A 20,404-nucleotide genomic window follows, 5' to 3' on the forward strand; every position below is an offset into this window, starting at 1 on the left:
AGGTGTAGTTCAGGGACCTGCTGGGGGCTTGGGCAAGACTCTTGAATGCTTGGATTTTGATGTATATTTGGTGGGAAAGGGCCGTGTTCCAGCAGCACCGTGAATGTGAAAGGGAAAAGGACTCACTTCTTCCTTTATTCTCCACTGATCATCTCCCCACGCTCCCTGAAAGGGCTGTGAGCCCGGGACTGGGTCCTGGCTGGTCTTTAAGTCTCTGTTTATCAAGGAGGATTTCCCCACAGACAAGATGCACTCGTGGCTGCCGCAAATGCCCTGGGAAGGACCAGGAATTCTACTTAGATTTACAATCTGAAGGAGATGCAAAATACACACATTGGCCCAGGGAACCTAGCCAATTGCAGCTGAAAACTCCTGTGTCGTCTCCAGGCTTCAGTAAAGCCTGCTTTATTGGCTCAGGGCTGAATTGCTTTCTCCTACTGACCGCCCCCCCCCCCCACCACCCGCCACCTTCTCCTGCCCTGTCCCCTCTGGACAGCTCTGAGAGCCTCTGGCACAGCTGTATTTCTTTCTAGTTTGTCCAGGCTTGGGCATTGTTCCCCCCAACCCCGCCCACAGAGAGGGTAATTTACTGAATCCAGTGCTTAGATTACTGTAATTCTACCCAATCTGCTGTCTCCCGTGTTGTGTCACCCACCTCCAGCCCCAGACCATCCAAATTCAAGACATAAATCACCCGCTGCCAGCGTGCCACTTCCCTAGACAAGAACCCGTGATGGATTTCTATTGCTTTTTGAATCCGAACTACTGCCTGGCATTCAAGATGCTTCACATTCCTCTCCTGTTTTCATATTCAGCCAACTGTGTCTCTATTCTCTGCTTTGCCAACACAGTTGTCTCTATACTTCACCTGAAACTCCCACTAGTGAAAAATATCCCAGAGCCAAAAAAATAAAAAGCAAAAAATCTTTAAAGACATACCAGGCACATTTGTGTGTCCTGGCCTAGAATCGTCTCTCATGTTTGTTTCTCGATCCCAATGCTACCCATATTTGGAGTCAAGTTTCAAATCCCACCTCTTAGATAATCTGAATCCACGGTGACATCTTTTTTTTTTTTTGATAGTCCAGAGCATTTTTGTCTGCAGCAGACGTGTTGGCATGTAATTATGTGCAAGATGCTGATGTTGAGCTGTTTTATACTCATTTACCCAATTGTTCAGTGATCGTTCACTGAATACTTACTATTATGTTCCAGGCTTTGGGCTGATTCATTCATCTACGAATCGTCCCTGATTTTTTTTCTCTCACCTCCACGACCAATCAATCAAGTGGGCTGAAGGATGCTTCCAAAATGTGTGCTATGCTTGGCCATGTGTCCATACCTCCACTTCCCCCTTGCCCACTCTGCACTGCTCCTGTCTGCACTGCTGAAATAACCTTCCAACGGGTCTCCCACGTCTGTTCTTGCCCCAGAGCTGTCCATTCTCCACAAAATAGATTGTATTCTTAAAAATTTTTATTTTATATTGGAATAGAGTTGATGTACAATGTGTTAGTTTCAGGTGTACAGCAAAGTGATTCAGTTATACATGTACACGTATCTATTCTTTTTCAGATTCTTTTCCCATATAGGTCATTACAGAGTACTGAGTAGAGTTCCTTGTGCTATACAGCAGACCCTTGTTGATTATCTATTTTTTCTTTTTAACATCTTTATTGTAGTATAATTGCTTTACAATGGTGTGTTAGTTTCTGCTTTATAATATAACAAAGTGAATTCAGCTATACATATACATATATTCCCATATTTCTTCCCTCTTGCATCTCCCTCCCTCCCACCTTCCCTATCCCACCCCTCTAGGTGGTCACAAAGCACCCAGCTGATCTCCCTGTGCTATGCGGCTGCTTCCCACTAGCTATCTGTTTTACATTTGGTAGTGTATATATGTCCATGCCTCTCTCTCACTTCATCCCAGCTTACCCTTCCCCCTCTCCGTGTCCTCAAGTCCATTCTCTGGTAGGTCTGCATCTTTATTCTCATCCTGCTTCTATATATAGTAGTGTGTATATATTAATCCCAACCTCCTAGAGTGTGTTTTAAAGGAGAACATCAGATCGAATTGGTTCATCACCTTGGTTAAACTCCCTCCATGTTTAAAAACCTCCAGGGGTGTTCTACTGCACTTAGCATCAAACAGAAATAGAATATAAAATAGAACACCCCACCCTGGCCTCTAAGGTTGTGTGCCGTTTGGGCCCTGCCCACTTCTCCAGCCACATCTCCTGCGTTTGTCCCCATCAGTCACTGGCCTCCGCCTCCCTGGTCACCTTTCCATTCCTAGGGCGGCATGCCAGTACATTCCTGCCCCTGAGCCCCACTCCTGCTGTTTCTGCCTGGGGTGCTCTTTCCAGATGTTCAGGCCACTAACTCTGTGTCATCCTTTGGGGTTTAGCTCAAGTATCACTGACTTAGAGGAGCCTCCCATCACTGTATTATTAAATGTTGCCTCCTGGCCTCCCGGTTAGTCTCTTTCCCAAGATTTTGTTTTATTTTCTTTATAGCACTTGTCTTATTCATTGGTTTATTTATCACTACCCACCCTTACCCCCTCTAGAATGTGAATTCCAGGAAAGCTGGGGACTTGTTAGTCTTGCTTTCTGTGGCATTACCAGCACATAGAACTGCGCCCAGCACCTGGGAGAGACTCAGTATTTTTGTAAGTAATGAATGAGTGATTAAAGGACTGTGTGAATACAGGCATCCAAGGTGAATAAACATGATCTCTGCCTTCAGATAGTTCACAGAATGCTTGTAAAGGAGTGAGACTAAGAAACATTTCTAATCCAAGGAAACAAAAGCTATGAGATGTATGTAACCACTATTTGAACACAGATGAGGGAATAACTAAATCTACCTCAAATGAATGAATCTTATCTCTTTGCTTATATTATGGTTCCATAAGGACAAACTATCTTACACGTCTATTATACTCCCCACTGCGGTGGTTTCTAAATGTCAGTCTCTGGACCAGCTGCAACAGAATCACCCGGGGAGCTTAAAAAACATCACAGATGTCTAATTCTGACTCTGCAGGTCTGAGTGAAACCCTACGATCTTTGTATAAAAGGTCCCTGGGGGTTTCCAAAGCACACAGGCTTGGGGACCACGGTGCCACATTGCCCAACGTAGGGCTGAGTGCATTGTAAGGCCCCAGTGTTTCTGCCTTAACCGAAATAAATCCATTTCTGCCTGGCTCATTTTTTTTCTGATGAGCCCCAGCTAAGCCTGGGGTAAATCACCAGCATGTCTGAGGTTCCTGGGACCAGGGCGGGTGATGTGAGAAGATACAGGCGATCATTCCTTTTTCCTTGCCTGATGGCTCAGTGTTGCTCATCTCTCTTCACAGCGATGGTTACTAACAGCCTTATGGGTTTTTTATTTTTTTAATGAACAGCACACAGGTGTTCTCCTATTAGTTCCTCCCCTTGTGAGTATTGCAAGGCGGCAGAGATCCGCAGCCTGGAGATACGCCCTCCCAGGGTTGGAAGTCTCCTCTTTCTGTAGGCAGTGGGCCTGGGGTTGAAGGGAAGGAGGGAGTCTGCATGTCTGTGCTGATGTCGGAGAAAGGTTTGTAACTCACATACACAGTGCTATATATAAAATAGATAATTAATAAGGACCTACTGTATAGCACAGGGAACTCTCCTCAATATTCTGTAATGGTCTATATGGGAAAAGCATCTAAAAAAAGAGTGGCTAGGGCTTCCCTGGTGGCGCAGTGGTTGAGAGTCCGCCTGCCGATGCAGGGGACACGGGTTCGTGCCCCGATCCCGGAAGATCCCACATGCCGCGGAGCGGCTGGGCCCGCGAGCCATGGCCGCGGAGCCTGTGTGTCCGGAGCCTGTGCTCCGCAACGGGAGAGGCCACAGCAGTGAGAGGCCCGCGTACAGAAAAAAAAAAAAAAAAAAAAAAAAAAAGAGTGGCTATATGTATAACTGATTCATTTTGCCGCACACCTGAACCTAACACAGCATTGTAAATCAACTATACTCATAAAAATTTAAAAAGAAAGAAAAAGAAAGAAAATTCTTACCTTAAAAAATGTTTGTAACTCAGGCCACAAAGAAGGATCCATGGGCTTCCACTGTCTCCGGTGTTTATTCACTGGGGGCCTGTGCTCAGCAGGTTGGTGGCCTGGAGGCCAAGGTAGGCGGTGACTTTCCTCCAGCATTGGGAAACCTCTGGGGATCTTCCACCTGTCTTCGTGTCTTGACCTGTCATTGGGAGAACCTTAGCAGAGAATGGCTGGGTAGCCCGGGCTTACCAGCAGATTTCTTGAATGCTGGTGATTCCAGGATTTTTATGTAGGAGGAGCTTAGAGGTGGCAATATTTTGAAGTGGGAGCTAGAGGCCTTCTCTGGAAGTTGTTTTATAGCAGGCATATTGTTTGTACTTGGACTGTGTGTTGGCTAGGGATAGTGTAGGGGTCAGACAAAGATTATAGAGGAAAAACACCAGAGATCCCCCCATCACCCTATGCCACCTACCTATGCCTCTCATCAATGTCACCTCTACTCTCATGGCTTAATCTTGGAAACAAAGTTTCTCCAAATCTCATCTCCTCCCCGCCTTTCTTCACTCTCTTACAGCAGCTAAGATCATCACAAAACAGTACATTCTCAGCTAGGCTTGCTTTTAAGTATTCTGGCTACAAATGGACAGACTCAATGTGCATCATAGTTTCCATCAACTACTTGGAACAGGGCTGGGAATGAGGAGGGAAGGGAAAGGGCTCCAGAACAGGCAGTATCACCCCAGTGACCATGCACTGAGGCTCACGTCTTTAGGAGAGGGAATGCCTGAGTCCTGCACACAGACAGACACTCTTTCCTCTTCTCCTATAGCAGGATTCATAGAGAGTTGATGTTTGACGTTCCAGCCCATGATACAGTAGAAACAGCACATTTAGAAGGGAGCAGAAGTTGCTAGGAGCAGGTACAATGACAGTGGAAAAAAGAGAGAGGCAGACAGACAGATAGACAGATGGACTGACTGTCATGGAAGACACACTGACTGCCAGGGCCCAGGTTGCCAAGTGGAGGGTATGGGGGTCTAGGAACCAGAACACCCACGTTCTCACTCTTGTTCTACTACTAGCTCCCTAGGTGGCCTTGGACAAGTCCATCGAGCCTTTCTAGGACTCGATTTTCTCATCTGTAAAATGGCAATAATAACAACCCCAAACACACCTGGTGCCTGTCCAATGAGGGAACAGGTGCTATATTCTCATGTTTACTTACCGGTTCTTTTGGTTGCTTGCTTGATAACCAAAATAACAGACTTGTTTGTTGTAAAAACAACTTGTGAAAAAGAAAAAAAAAAAGAACAATTCGGAAGTACATAGAGTCACAGCAGAAAGTACTCTTTACCTCTTCTTGCATCCCCTTTCCCCCAGATCTTATTTCTCACTGTTCTTGGAGTGGAATGTATCCCTGTAGACTAACAGCACTTTGTAAAACCTAAACAGAGTACAAGTATAAGGAATGAAACCAAGGGGACAGAGCCATTGTATCTTGACAGCTCCAAGGGCCTCTCTGTACAGAAATGCAGAAAAAGGGCTTCTTTTCTGAATGCAAAACAAACAAGACACTGAGGGAAAAGGTTAAATGATGTGCAATGCATTCTGTTTAATAAGGCAGGCACACATATAATGCTTTTGATAAAGACTTCCATAAACACTGTAAACGTATATAGAAGTTCTGGTGCTGAACGATGACCTTCTGTCCTTCAGACAATTCACTTTGGTAGAAAAGATCCTTCTCCACCTCCGCTATCCTTGTGCTTCACACTTACCAATAAGTTTACAACAGGTATCACTAGGCTGAGAAGTTAATCCCTTGCAGGCATGCAGAGTAGATACCAAAGGCAACAGATGAAATAGTTCTCATCAGTTTCCTTTATCAGTTGGTACACATTTGTCTTGATTTTTGATTTGTGTTCGTTTCTCTCTTTTTAAAAATTAATTAATTAGGGCCTCCCTGGTGGCGCAGTGGTTGAGAGTCCGCCTGCCGATGCAGGGGATACGGGTTCGTGCCCCGGTCTGGGAGGATCCCATATGCCGCGGAGCGGCTGGGCCCGTGGGCCATGGCCGCTGAGCCTGCGCATCCGGAGCCTGTGCTCCGCAACGGGAGAGGCCACAACAGTGAGAGGCCCGCGTACGGAAAAAAAAAAAAAAAAAAAAAAAAAAAAATTAATTAATTAATTAATTTTGGCTGTGCTGGGTCTTCGTTGCTGCGCGCGGCTTTCTCTAGTTGCTGCAAGCGGGGGCTATTCTTTGTTGTGGTGCGCGGGCTTCTCATTGTGGTGGCTTCTCTTGTTGCTGAGCACGGGCTCTAGGCGCTCAGGCTTTAGTAGCTGGGGCACACAAGTGCTCAGTAGTCATGGCTTGCGAGCTCTAGAGCACAGGCTCAGTAGTTGTGGCGCACGTGCTTAGTTGCTCCACGGCATGTGGGATCTTCCTGGACCAGGTATCGAACCCACGTCCCCTGCGTTGGCAGGCAGATTCCCAACCACTGTGCCACCAGGGAAGTCCTCGTTTCTGTTTCTTTACGTTGGTAACCCCGCCCCCCCCCCAATTTTCATTAACTTGAGCATAGGCTAAATTAGCTAAACAGATTCATCCCCTCCTCATTTTTCGCTCTGCCTTTTCTGGTTGGACTTTGTTTTTTCAGCCCGCTGTATCTAGCTCTGGTCATTCTTTTTTTTTGGCCGCACCCTGCGGCATGTGGGATCTTAGTTCCCCGACCGAACAGGGATCAAACACGTGCCCCCTGCATTGGAAGTGTGGATTCTTAACCACTAGACTGCCAGGGAAGTCCCTAACTTTGGTCATTCTTGAAGCCAGGAATGTCCTCTTGTCTCCATGTGGGTGGCTCAGGGGGGAATACCTTCCTCGTTTTAGGAAAGTCAAGGTCGCATCGTGGAAGTTCTCCCAGACTCAGAATCAGGAGTCCAAGACCCGAGACCTGTGATATCGTCTTCATTTCACTCCTTTGGGTCTCAGATTTGTCCTCTGTAGAGCCATCTTTCCAGCTCAGAAGATTTAGGGTTCTGGGATTCTGTACTTAGATATGGTTTGCCTGCTAACCTTTGCCTAGAGTGGGACTCGAAGTTTCCGTCTCACCCCTTGGCTGGGCTCTTTGTCCTTCTGGAGACCCAGATGCAGACCATAAGTGTGGGCTCCCAAGGAAAGGGGCCAGTTACCCCCCAGGGTTTATGTATCCAGCTCTGCCCGCAGTCTCAGGATGGAAAATTACAGAAGAGTTAGCACCCGGGGGACCCAAGGGTGTAAAGCTTTGACCATTTCTCTTCAAGAAGACAGGTTTAAATTAGTCTCAATTTGGGACTCAAGAAACCACAAAATTATAGAACTTGAGCTAACAAGGCTTTTAAAGACCTTTTAAAATTTTAGTTTTCTTTTTAATTATAAAAGTAATGAGCCAGTAAAAATAAATTTTGATAGTACTTAATGGTGTAAAATAAAAAGTAAAATGGCCTTTATTCCCATTCTCAGTGACACTTTGCAAGAAATTCTCTGTGAAGAGTTTCTTATATACGTGCTAGAAATGTGCTGTGCATTATCACGCATCAATATACATCCTTGTGTCAGCTCACCTCCACTCGCACTTAGGCACACAGACACACGTGGGGCTGTTTTATCAATACAAACTTTGCACCTTGCTTTTTGTGTTAAATGAAATATGTTGGAGCTTTTCCATGCCAACACCCATGGACGTTCCTTGCTCTTTATAAGGCTGCCTAGCATTTTCTGAGGGAGAGGACACTGGCTGCAACAAGCAGCAGACAGCTGGTTTATTTCTACTTGTTGCCATTGTGAACCTCTCAGAGAGCCTTTCATTTAATGTCTTCTAAAGTTTGATCCTTGGAACACAAGTTTAGAAAAGCTCAGTGACAAAAACAAACAAAAAACAGCCAACCAGCCAACCACCAGTTTAGAGCTGAAACAAACGTGGGAAACATTTTATTTATTTATTTATTTATTTATTTATTTATTTATTTATGTCATGCCATGTGGCTCATGAGATCTTAGTCCCCCGACCAGGGATTGAACCCAGGCCGTGGCAGTGAAAGCGCTGAGTTCTAACCACTGGACAGCCAGGGAATTCCCAGCATTGTATTTTTGATGTCTCCTTCCCACATCCTATGAAAAGCTCAAGGAATTCATTCAGGAAGGAAACCTGAAAAATACGGCTTCACTCTTTGTTTGCCAACTTGTTTTTGATCAATTTCACTCTGAAAACATTCTCCCCTAAATCATCTATTTATATCTGAATGTAAGTCGATGTTAATGTTCTGTATGAATATTCAGTAGTGCTCCAGGAAGACATCTGGGAAAGGCTGTCCTTCACTTCACAGGTGAGGGGCCCGAGGCTCAGAGAGAGAGGAGTCCCGGGTCCAAGGTTATTGAGCTGATGATTAGCAACAGAGGCAGAACTAGAACCCAAGGCCTGTACTTTGTCTACCACGCTGCTTTCAGAAGCCCCTTTTCAGGCTGTGAAACTTCTGCAAAAGCGTTCAAAGAGTTTGACAAGAAAGCTGAGCGTCATAAAATCAACCTGGGCATCATCTGGGTTAAAAAAATGAGCTTGAAGTAAGCAATTACTTTAATAAGAAGAGTTTGGTAAATTCATCGGTTGGTAACTAGCTTCACACTCACTGTGCTTTGTGTCATTTTTATAAAGGTGCAGCATCACGCCGGGAGTTGCCTGATGAGCTGAAGTCTCATCCCAACACTATAGCCCTGAGAGAGGTGAGGTGGGCATGGCACTGGGGGCTGGGGAAGGTTGTGGGAGGGAACCATCTGACTTCCTGTTTCCAAAGCTTCCAAAAAGTTGAGATCAGGAAGGTATATGAGACCTGTGATGGTTAATTTTACGTGTCAACTTGATTGGATCACAGGGTGCCTGGATATTTGACCAATCATTATTTCTGGGTGTGTGTGTGTGAGTTTGGGGGTGATGTTAGCATTTGAATCAGTGCACTCAATAAAGAAGACTGACCTCCCCAATGTGGGTGAGCATCGCCCCATCTGTTGAGGGCCTGAGTAGAGCAAAGTGCAGAGGAAGGAAGAATTCCACACTTACTGCCTGATTGCTTGAGCTGCAACATTGATCTTTTTTTTTTCACATATTCTTTTTTTAATTGAAGTATAGTTGATGTATAATATTATATAAGTTACAGGTGTGTAGTGTAGTGATTCACAATTTTTACAGGTTACACTCCATTTATAGTGATTATAAAATATTGGCTATATTAATCCCAACCTCCTAATTTATCCCTTCCCCCATATGCACACTACTGTATATAAAATAGATAACCAGTAAAGACCTACTGTATAGCACAGGGAACTATACTCAGTAATCTATAAGGGAAGATAATATGAAGACTAATATATATATGGATATATTTTTGTATGTATAATTGAATTGCTGTGCTGTATACTTGAAACTAACGCAATATTGTAAATCAACTATATTTCAATTAAAAAAGAATGATTAAGCTGGCCTTAAAAATATATTAAGTAGGGACTTCCCTGGAGGTCCAGTGGCTAAGACTCTGTGCTCCCAAAGCAGGGGGCCTGGGTTTGATCCCTGGTCAGGGAACTAGATCCCACATGCCACAGCTAAGAGTTTGCATGACGCAACTAAAGATTCTACATGCTGCAACTAAGACCTGGCACAGCCAAATAAATAAATAAGAAATATTAGAAAGTATATATTAACTATATTCCCTGTGTTGTACAATATATCTCTGTAGCTTATTTTATATATAATAATTGGTACCTCTTAATCCCCTGCCCCTATCTTGCCCCTCCCCCCTTCCCTCTCCCCACTGGTAACCACTAGTTTGTTCTCTATATCTGTGAGTCTGCTTCTTTTTTGTTATATTCACTAGTTTGTTATATTTTTTAGATTCCACAAACAAGTGATATCATATAGTATTTGCCTGTCTCCGTCTGACTTATTTCACATAGCATAATACATTCCAGGTCCAAACATATTGCTGCAAATGGCAAAATTTCATTCTTTTTTTATGGCTGAGTAATAGACCATTGCAACATTGATTTTTTTAAATTAATTAATTTTATTTTTGGTTGTGTTGGGTCTTCGGTGCTGCACGCAGGCTTTCTCTAGTTGAGGTGAGCAGGGCCTACTCTTCGTTGCGGTGCGCGGGCTTCACATTACAGTGGCTTCTCTTGTTGTGGAGCATGGGCTCTAGGCGCGCAGGCTTCAGTAGTTACGGCACGTGGGCTCTAGAGCGCAGGCTCAGTAGCTGTGGCATGCGGGCTTAGTTGCTCCGCGGCATGTAGGATCTTCCTGGACCAGGGATCGAACCTGTGTCCCCTGCATTGGCTGGCAGATTCCTAACCACTGAGCTACCAGGGAAGCCCCTGAAACATTGATCTTATACTGCTTTCGGCACTCCTGGTTCTCAGGCCTTCAGTCTCTGATTGAATTACACCACTGGCTTTTCTGGGTCTTCAGCTTGCAGATGGCAATCTCAGATTCCATAATTATGTGAGCCAATTTTATAATACATGTCTCTCTCTATATATTCTGTTTCTCTGGAGACCCCTAATAGAGGGCCTGAGGTTAACAATATTGAAGCCAACAAGTCCTCAGCTAGTTCTGGTGGCATCTGGGAAGCTTAAGAAGCTTTTCAGGACAAACTGTTAACCTCACTCAAGGAGACTGCTCTTCCGTGCAGACTTGATTGAGGGTACCTCACGAAGAGTTGAGGAAGGCATGAAGGAATGAAGAAGCTGCTCTGGGCCAGCAACTCTCCAAGAGCATTCATGGACACTGTCTCATCTAAGCATCACCATCTTCAAAGGAGTTCTTATTCTCATTTTACAGAAAAAGAAATTGAGGACACGAGAGAGAAAATGACTTCCTAAGTGTCACACTGAGCTGAACTGGTATCTCTAAGGGATGCTTCTGAGTTACCAGCAAAGCCACTTATGAATCTCTCTTGTATTAAACCTTGACTTTGGATTGTCTGTGTGTCTTCCAGGTCTCCTGAGAGTCTGAATGAATCTGACCTTCCTGGACCCCCAGCTGCAGAGAGGCCACTGTCCATATGTTGTTGGGTGAAGACTAAGCCTGACCTTTAGTTCAGTCCTGTCCCAGCCCTTCCTAGCTGTGTGATGTTGGACAGCTTACTCAACCATTCTGTGCCGGGGTTTCCTCAGCTGTATGACAGAAATAATAAAACCTACCTCCCCACATGGTTGGAATTATTTTTTTTACATTTAATTAATTAATTAATTAATTTATTGGCTGCTTTGGGTCTTCTGCGGCTGCGCACGGGCTTTCTCTAGTTGCCGTGAGCGAGACTATTCTTCGTTGCGGTGTGTGGGCTTCTCATTGCGGTGGCTTCTCTTGTTGCGGAGCACAGGCTCTAGGCGCACAGGCTTCAGTAGTTGTGGCACACGGGCTTCAGTAGCTGTGGTGCATGGGCTTAGTTGCTCTGCGGCATGTGGGATCTTCCCAGACCAGGGCTTGAACCTGTGTCCCCTGCATTGGCAGGCAGATTCTTAACCACTGCGCCACCAGGGAAGCCCCACATTGTTGGAATTTAATACAACAAGGTCTGTGAGCATGTTTTTAGCCCAGTCCTGGAATGTGGTTTCGATCCATTCCCTTTACCATGCTGGGCCCCACTGGTTGTCCCCATTTCTGATCTCCTCTACAGTCTTACTTAAATATTGTACCACTCTTCCAGTACATCAAAAGCTGCTGTGGGTCCTGGATGTCTTTTGCTGTCCATGTTGGGTGGACCTGACCGACAGTGAGTATTTGCCACATAAAGGGCCTCATGTGTAGTGGGTACTCATAAACCTTTGCTGGATGATTTGATAATTGATCTCCTCTCTCACTAGTGCTTGTCCCCCCTTTTTTCCCCTCAAACTGCCTGTCTATGTCCTGGTCCTGGAAGCCCCACTGGTATCCAGGGACAATGAGGTGACCCCAAAATTACCCACCTGCTTCTACTCTTGTGGCTAAGACAACAGCTCTTCCCCGGATCAGCTATGATGTTTTACCCTTGGGGTCTCAGGTTCTTTCTTCATCCTGTTTTCCATGGGCACCTACTGAGGTCACCCAGCACTTCCTCCCAGGAATGAGGGCACTCACTGCCCTAGTAATTTCTCCCATCTTTTTTCCTGTATTGATAGCTGTGCGATGCTGGATTGCCATGGCAACTGATTGATTAGCATCCAATTCCCAGACTGGGAAACATGCAGCCATAAAGAATTTCAAATGATGCCTGATTGTCTGCTGCCAATAGCCTGATTGCTGCCATTTTCTGGCAGGTAGCTCAGCCCTAACAAGAAACCCTGTGCTGTGCAATTATTGCGATGTGATTGATGCATCACTATAGTTACAATCGGCAGTGTTCCCCACTCAGGAGATTTTTTTTTTTTAAAGAAAAAAAACCTCCCCCTTTCAGATGGAAATGCTTATAAATGAGGAAGAAGTATGGAGTGGGGGAGGGAAGTGGCTCTGGCAAAGGAGGTGAGTATAAACTAAGCAAGAGCCCAGTTGGAGTTTCAGAGGTAACGAAGGGAGGGGGGAGGAATGGTAGCCTATGGTTGGGAGAAGGAAAAAGGGGTGACTGCTGCTTCTGCTGCCCTGCCCCCTCCAGCTCCTGGGCCTTGCAGCATGCTAAGGAGTGGTTCAGAAATCACTTTCAAACTAGAGGCCTGAAAAGTGGAGGGATGCAGGATGGAGGACAAAACATACACAGGCCACAGGGGGTGTGCTGCTCAGGCCAATTACTGAAGCTGTTCTCTTGGGTTTCAGTCATTTGTGGTGGCCAAAGAGCAAGCCACTGGGCCTGGAAGTAGTCAGGGAAAGGGGCCATAGTGCCAGGTGGAAGCGAGTTTGAGAGTGAGCCAGTGTGAGGGATGGAGCCTGCAAGGAGGCTGGTGCTCCAAGGCTTTGGGGCAAAAGAGACCTTTTCATCTGACCCAGAGACAAAGTGCCTCTCTTGTTCCTCAATTGGATGTTGAATACTTCTCAGGCTGGTAGAGAGGGAGAAAGAGAATAAAAATATTTGTGATTGTTAGGGCTAGATGTCATCCTTTTGTCTTGTCAAAGCTGGCTGTTATTGGGAAGGTTGCAAACCCCAAGTATCTTCCAAGTCATGTCCACAGTTCAAAGATACCTAGTCATGGTGCTATTGATAATTCTTCCCCTTGGGTTAAGGATGCCTTTCTTTCTGCAGTCTTCTTTTTAAAAGCAAATACTCCTAGAAATAGTATTATTTAGCCACTTAACATAAATGTGAATGTGTTTTTTAAACCACTTTATTGAGGCATGATTGACATACAAAAACTCTACATGTTTAATGTATACAACTTGATGAGTTTTGAGATAAGTATACATCCATGAAACCATTATCACAGTATGCCATAAACATATTGATCACCTCTAAAGTTTCCTTTTTCCCTCCTTATTTATCATTATTATCAGTAGTGATAAAAACATACACGTGGAACAAGGTGAGTATGCCTCCTCTTGCCACTTTTGTTTTACATAATACCAGAAGTCCTAGCCAAAGAAATTAGACAAGAAAAGGAAATAAAAGGCAACCAAATCAGAAAAGAAGTAAAATGATCTGTTGCAGACCTTATATGCAGGAAGCTGAAACACGCCACAAAAAAAGCCTGTTAGAATGAATAAAAAAATTCAGTCAAGTTGCAGGATACAAAATCAACATAGAGCAATCAGTTGTATTTCTATATACCAACAACAAACTATTTGAAAAGAAAATTAAGAAAACAATCCTATTTACAATAGCATCAAAAAGGATAAAATATCTAGGAATAAATTTAATCAAAAAGGTAAAAAACTTTTACACTGAAAATTATGAAACACTGGTAAATGTGTTTTATACTCACTTTACAATCACTTGAATTCTTTTTATCATAATATTTAGGGTTTTTTTTTTTGAATTTTTGAATTTTATTTTATTTTTTTATAGAGCATGTTCTTATTAGTCATCCATTTTATACACATCAGTGTATACATGTCAATCCCAATCTCCCGATTCATCACACCACCACACCCACTCCCCGCCACTTTTACCCTTGGTGTCCGTACGTTTGTTCTGTACATCTGTGTCTCAATTTCTGCCCTGCAAACTGGTTCATCTGTACCATTTTTCTAAGTTCCACATATATGTGTTAATATGCGATATTTGTTTTTCTCTTTCTGACTTACTTCACTCTGTATGACAGTCTCTAGATCCATCCACATCTCAAAAAATGACCCAATTTCATTCCTTTTTATGGCTGAGTAATATTCCATTGTATATATGTACCACATCTTCTTTATCCATTCGTCTGTTGATGGGCATTTAGGTTGCTTCCATGACCTGGTTATTGTAAATACTGCTGCAATGAACATTAGGGTGCATGTGTCTTTTTGAATTACGGATTTCTCTGGATATATGCCCAGTAGTGGGATTGCTGGATCATATGGTAATTTTATCTTTAGTTTTTTAAGGAATCGCCATGCTGTTCTCCATAGTGGCTGTATCAATTTACATTCCCACCAACAGTGCAAGAGGGTTCCTTTTTCTCCACACCCTCTCCAGCATTTGTAGGTTTTCTGATGCTGCCCATTCTAACTGGTGTGAGGTGGTACCTCATTGCAGTTTTGACTTGCATTTCTCTAATAATTAGTGATGTGAGCAGTTTCTCATGTGCTTCTTGGCCATCTGTATGTCTTCTTTGGAGAAATGTCTATTTAGATCTTCTGCCCATTTTTGGATTGGGTTGTTTGTCTTTTTAATACTGAGCTGCCTGAGCTGTTTATCTATTTTGGAGATTAATCCTTTGTCCATTGATTCATTTGCAAATATTTTCTCCCATTCTGAGGGTTGTCTTTTCGTCTTGTTTATGGTTTCCTTTGCTGTAGAAAAGCTTTGAAGTTTCATTAGGTCCCATTTGTTTATTTTTGTTTTTATTTCCATTACTCTAGGAGGTGGATCAAAAAAGATCGTGCTGTGATTTATGTCAAAGAGTGTTCTTCCTATGTTTTCCTCTAAGAGTTTTATAGTGCCCTGTCTTATATTTAGGTCTTTAATCCATTTTGAATTAATTTTTGTGTATGGTGTTAGGGAGTGCTGTAATTTCATTCTTTTACATGTAGCTGTCCAGTTTTCCCAGCACCACTTATTGAAGAGACTGCCTTTTCTCCATTGTATAGCCTTGCCTCCTTTGTCATAGATTAATTGACCATAGGTGTGTAGATTTATCTCTGGACTTTCTATATTGTTCCATTGATCTATGTTTCTGTTTTTGTGCCAGTACCATATTGTCTTGATTACTGTAGCTTTGTAGTATAGTCTGAAGTCAGGGAGTCTGATTCTTCCAGCTCCATTTTTTTTCCCTCTAGACTTCTTTGGTTGTTTGGGGTCTTTTTTGTCTCCATACAAATTTTAAGATTTTTTTGTACTAGTTCTGTAAAAAATGCCATTGGTAATTTGATAGGGATTGCATTGAATCTGTAGATTGCTTTGGGTAGTATAGTCATTTTCACAATATTTATTCTTCTAATCCAAGAACATGGTATATCTCTCCATCTGTTGGTATCATGTTTACTTTCTTTCATCAGTGGCTTATAGTTTTCTGCATACAGGTCTTTTGTCTCCTTAGGTAAGTTTATTCCTAGGTATTTTATTCTTTTTGTTGCAATGATAATGGGAGTGTTTCCTTAATTTCCCTTTCAGATTGTCATTAGTGTATAGGAATGCAAGAGATTTCTGTGCATTAATTTTGTATCCTGTAACTTACCAAATTCATTGTTTAGGTCTAGTAGTCTTCTGGTGACATATTTAGGATTCTCTAAGTATAGTATCATGTCATCTGCAAACAGTGACAGTTTTACTTCTTCTTTTCCAGTTTGTATTCCTTTTATTTCTTTTTCTTCTCTGATTGCCATGGCTAGGACTTCCAAAACTATGTTGAATAATAGTTGTGAGAGTGGACATCCTTGTCTTGTTCCTGATCTTAGAGGAAATGTGTTCCATTTTCACCATTGAGAATGAGGTTTGCTGTGGGTTTGTCGTATATTGCCTTTATTATGTTGAGGTAGGTTCCCTCTATGCCCACTTTCTGGAGAGTTTTTATCATAAATGGGTGCTGAATTTTGTCAAAAGCTTTTTCTGCATCTACTGAGATGATCATATGTTTTTTCTTCTTCAATTTGTTAATATGGTGTATCACATTGATTGATTTGCGTATATTGAAGAATCCTTGCATCCCTGGGATAAATCCCACTTGATCATGGTGTATGATCCTTTTGGTGTTGTTGGATTCTGTTTGCTAGTATTTTGCTGAGGATTTTTACATCTATATTCATCAGTGCTCTTGGTCTGTAATTTTCTTTTTTTGTAGTGTCTTTGTCTGGTTTTGGTATCAGGGTGATGGTGGCCTCACAGAATGAGTTTGGGAGTGTTCCTTCCTCTGCAATTGTTTGGAAGAGTTTGAGAAGGATGGGTGTTACCTCTTTTCTAAATGTTTGATAGAATTCACCTGTGAAGCCATCAGGTCCTGGGCTTTTGTTTGTTGGAAGATTTTTAATCACAGTTTCAATTTCATTACTTGCGATTGGTCTGTTCATATTTTCTGTTTCTTCCTGGTTCAGTCTTAGAAGGTTATACCTTTCTAAGAATTTGTCCACTTCTTCCAGGTTGTCCATTTTATTGGCATAGAGTTGCTTGTAGTAGTCTCTTACGATGCTTTGTATTTCTGCGGTGTCTGTTGTAACTTGTCCTTTTTCATTTCTAATTTAATTGATTTGAGTCCTCTCCCTCTTTTTCTTGTTGAGTCTGGCTAATGGTTTATCAATTTTGCATATCTTCTCAAAGAACCAGCTTTTAGTTTTATTGATCCTTGCTATTGCTTTCTCTGTTTCTATTTTATTTATTTCTGCTCTGATCTTTATGATTTCTTTCCTTCTGCTAACTTTGGGTTTTATTTGTTCTTCTTTCTCTCATTCCTTTAGGTGTAAGATTAGATTGTTTATTTGCGATGTTTCTTGTTTCTTGAGGTAGGCTTGTATAACTATAAACTTCCTGCTTAGAAGTGCTTTTGCTGCATCCCATAGGTTTTGGATCCCCGTGTTTTCATTGTCATTTGTCTCTAGGTATTTTTTGATTTACTCTTTGATTTCTTCAGTGATCTCTTTGTTATTTAGTAATGTATTGTTTAGCCTCCACGTGTTTGTGTTTTTTACTTTTTTCCCCCTGTAATTCATTTCTAATCTCATAGCATTGTGGTCAGAAAAGATGCTTGATATGATTTCAATTTTCTTAAATTTACTGAGGCTGGATTTGTGACCTAAGTTGTGGTCTATCCTGGAGAATGTTCCTTGTGCACTTGAGAAAAAAGTGTAATCTGCTGTTTTTGGAAGGAATGTCCTATAAATATCAATTAAATCTATATGGTCTATTGTGTCATTTAAAGCTTCTGTTTCCTTATTTATTTTCATTTTGGATGATCTGTCCATTGGTGTGAGTTGTTAAAGTCCCCCACTATTATTGTGTTACTGTCAATTTCCTCTTTTATAGCTGTTAGCAGTTGCCTTATGTATTGAGGTGCTCCTATGTTGGGAGCATATATATTTATAATTGTTATATCTTCTTCTTGGATTGATCCCTTGATCATTATGTAGTGTCCTTCCTTTTCTCTTGTAACATCCTTTATTTTAAAGTCTATTTTTTCTGATATGAGTATTGCTACTCCAGCTTTCTTTTGATTTCCATTTGCATGGAATACATTTCTCCATCCCCTCACTTTCAGTCTGTTTGTGTCCCTAGGTCTGAAGTGGGCCTCTTGTAGATAGCATATATATGGGTGTTGTTTTTGTATCCATTCAGCAAGCCTGTGTCTTTTGGTTGGAGCATTTAATCCATTCACGTTTAAGGTAATTATCGATATGTATGTTCCTATGACCATTTTCTTAATTGTTTGGGGTTTGTTTTTGTAGGTCCTTTTCTTCTCTTGTGTTTCCCCCTTAGAGAAGTTCCTTTTGCATTTGTTGTAAAGCTGGTTTGGTGGTGCTGAATTCTCTTAGCTTTTGCTTGTCTGTGAAGCTTTTGATTTCTCCATCGAATCTGAATGAGATCCTTGCCAGGTAGAGTAATCTTGGTTGTAGGTTCTTCCCTTTCATCACTTTAAGTATATCATGCCACTCCCTTCTGGCTTGTAGAGTTTCTGCTGAGAAATCAGCTGTTAACCTTATGGGAGTTCCCTTGTATGTTATTTGTCATTTTTCCCTTGCTGCTTTCAATAATTTTTCTTTGTCTTTAATTTTTGCCTATTTCATTACTATGTGTCTTGGTGTGTTTCTCCTTGAGTTTATCCTGTATGGGACTCTCTGCCCTTCCTGGACTTGGGTGGCTATTTCCTTTCCCATGTTAGGGAAGTGTTTGACCATAATCTGTTCAAATATTTTTTTGGGTCCTTTCTCTCTCTCTTCTCTTTCTGGGAGCCCTATAATGTGAATGTTGTTGCATTTAATGTTGTCCCAGAGGTCTCTTAGGCTGTCTTCATTTCTTTTAATTTTTTTTCTTTATTCTGTTCCACAGCAGCGAATCCCACCATTCTGTCTTCCAGGTCACTTATCTGTTCTTCTGCCTCAGTTATTCTGCTATTGATTCCTTCTAATGTAGTTTTCATTTCAGTTATTGTATTGTTCATCTCTTTGTTTGTTCTTTAATTCTTCTAGGTCTTTGTTAAACATTTCTTGCATCTTCTTGATCTTTGCCTCCATTCTCTTTCCGAGGTCCTGGATCATCTTCACTATCATTATTCTGAATTCTTTTTCTGGAAGGTTGCCTATCTCCACTTCATTTAGTTGTTTTTCTGGGATTTTATCTTGTTCCTTCATCTGGTACATAGCCCTCTGCCTTTTCATTTTGTCTATCTTTCTGTGAATGTGGTTTTTGTTCTACAGGCTGCAGGATTGTAGTTCTTCTTGCTTCTGCTGTCTGCCCTCTGGTGGATGTGGCTATCTAAGAGGCTTGTGCAAGTTTCCTTGAGAACTACCTCTTTCTTTCTCTCTCTCTTGCTCTTGCTTTCAGTTTCACTCTTTAACTCAAATTAGTTCTTTTGTGTTGAGTTAAAATAAGCTGTTGTCTGATTGAGGATATTATGTAGCATCAATGATATGGAAAAAGAGGACTTAATATGGTTCCCAAGCAAGCGCCCAAATAATTGCTGAAATTATTTATACAGGATGATGGCATGGTCTTTCCATCTTGATTGTGGAGGGGTGTTCCTGCTAATGTTGGAGGGTCTCCTGCACAGGTGGAGGGTGGTTGTGGCTCATCGTGTGGACAAGGACACTGGCAGCAGAAGTTCTGGGAAGTACTCCTTGTTGTGAGCCCTCCTAGAGTCTTATTTAGTTTTTTTAATTTTTGCATTAATTTATTTTTACTCCTTTTTAAAAATATTTATTTATTTATTTTTGGCTGAGTTGGGTTTTCGTCAGTGCATGCAGGCTTTCTCTAGTTTCAGCGAGTGGGGGCTACTCTTCGTTGCAGTGCGCGGGCTTCTCATTGTGGTGGCTTCTCTTGTTGTAGAGCACAGGCTCTAGGAGCACAAGCTTCAGTAGTTGTGGCTCACGAGCTTTAGAGCTCAGGCTCAGTAGTTGTGGCACACGGGCTTAGTTGCTCCACGGTGTGTGGGATCTTCCTGGACCAGGGCACGAACCTGTGTCCTCTGCATTAGCAGGCAGATCTTAACCACTGCGCCACAAGGGAAGCCCTATTTTTACTCTTTGGGAGAAGGGACAGGGTCATTAATTTTGTCATATAATGGAATCATAATAAATGGTTGTTGCATGAATGAATGAGTGGAAAGATGGTTACAATGATGGGGCAGCCTCAAAATACATGGGGAGTAGGAATTAGGTACAGTAAGATATGAAGGGGGTACTGGTTGTCAAAATTATATTGGAAACCACTAAAGACCAGCTCTAGTCACATAAAGGGAGTCCTGGATCCAACCTACTTCCAAGGGAAGCCTGGGTTAAAGTATCAAAAATATAGGCAGGCTAACATCTCTGGTGCTTGACATTATTAACTGTTACTCTCACATTCTATAGCAAAGGAGAGGTCTCTGTAGACACGTGCCTATCGCTGTGGCTACTGATAAGTGTCACTTGCCTACAGTATGGATCTGCCCATAAGAAAATGATTGCCATCTATAGGTTGATCCCAGTAGTCCAGTTACTTTCAAAGGAAGAAAAGTGGATTCAACTGTTTATTTACTACTTCTGTCTTCTTATTTGACTGTGAACCAGGTTCACAAAGTCCTAAGTTCAAGTTCAACTCTACAACTTATCAA

The 20,404-nt window shown here is 42.3% G+C and overlaps 1 long non-coding RNA gene across 1 annotated transcript in view; it reads left to right on the plus strand.

The window, feature by feature from the left end:
- LOC309804801 overlaps positions 1-11,164 on the plus strand; it is a 76,644-nt gene extending 65,480 nt beyond the window's left edge. The window contains exons 3-4 of the long non-coding RNA XR_014294168.1: positions 8,724-8,791; positions 11,056-11,164. This is a non-coding gene — a long non-coding RNA (uncharacterized lncRNA). The remainder of the gene's footprint in view (positions 1-8,723; positions 8,792-11,055) is intronic.
- Positions 11,165-20,404: the final 9,240 nt, after the last annotated feature.

This window comes from Mesoplodon mirus (genome assembly GCF_964341445.2).
Source record: "Mesoplodon mirus genome assembly, chromosome: 1".
Lineage (NCBI taxonomy): Eukaryota > Metazoa > Chordata > Mammalia > Artiodactyla > Ziphiidae > Mesoplodon > Mesoplodon mirus.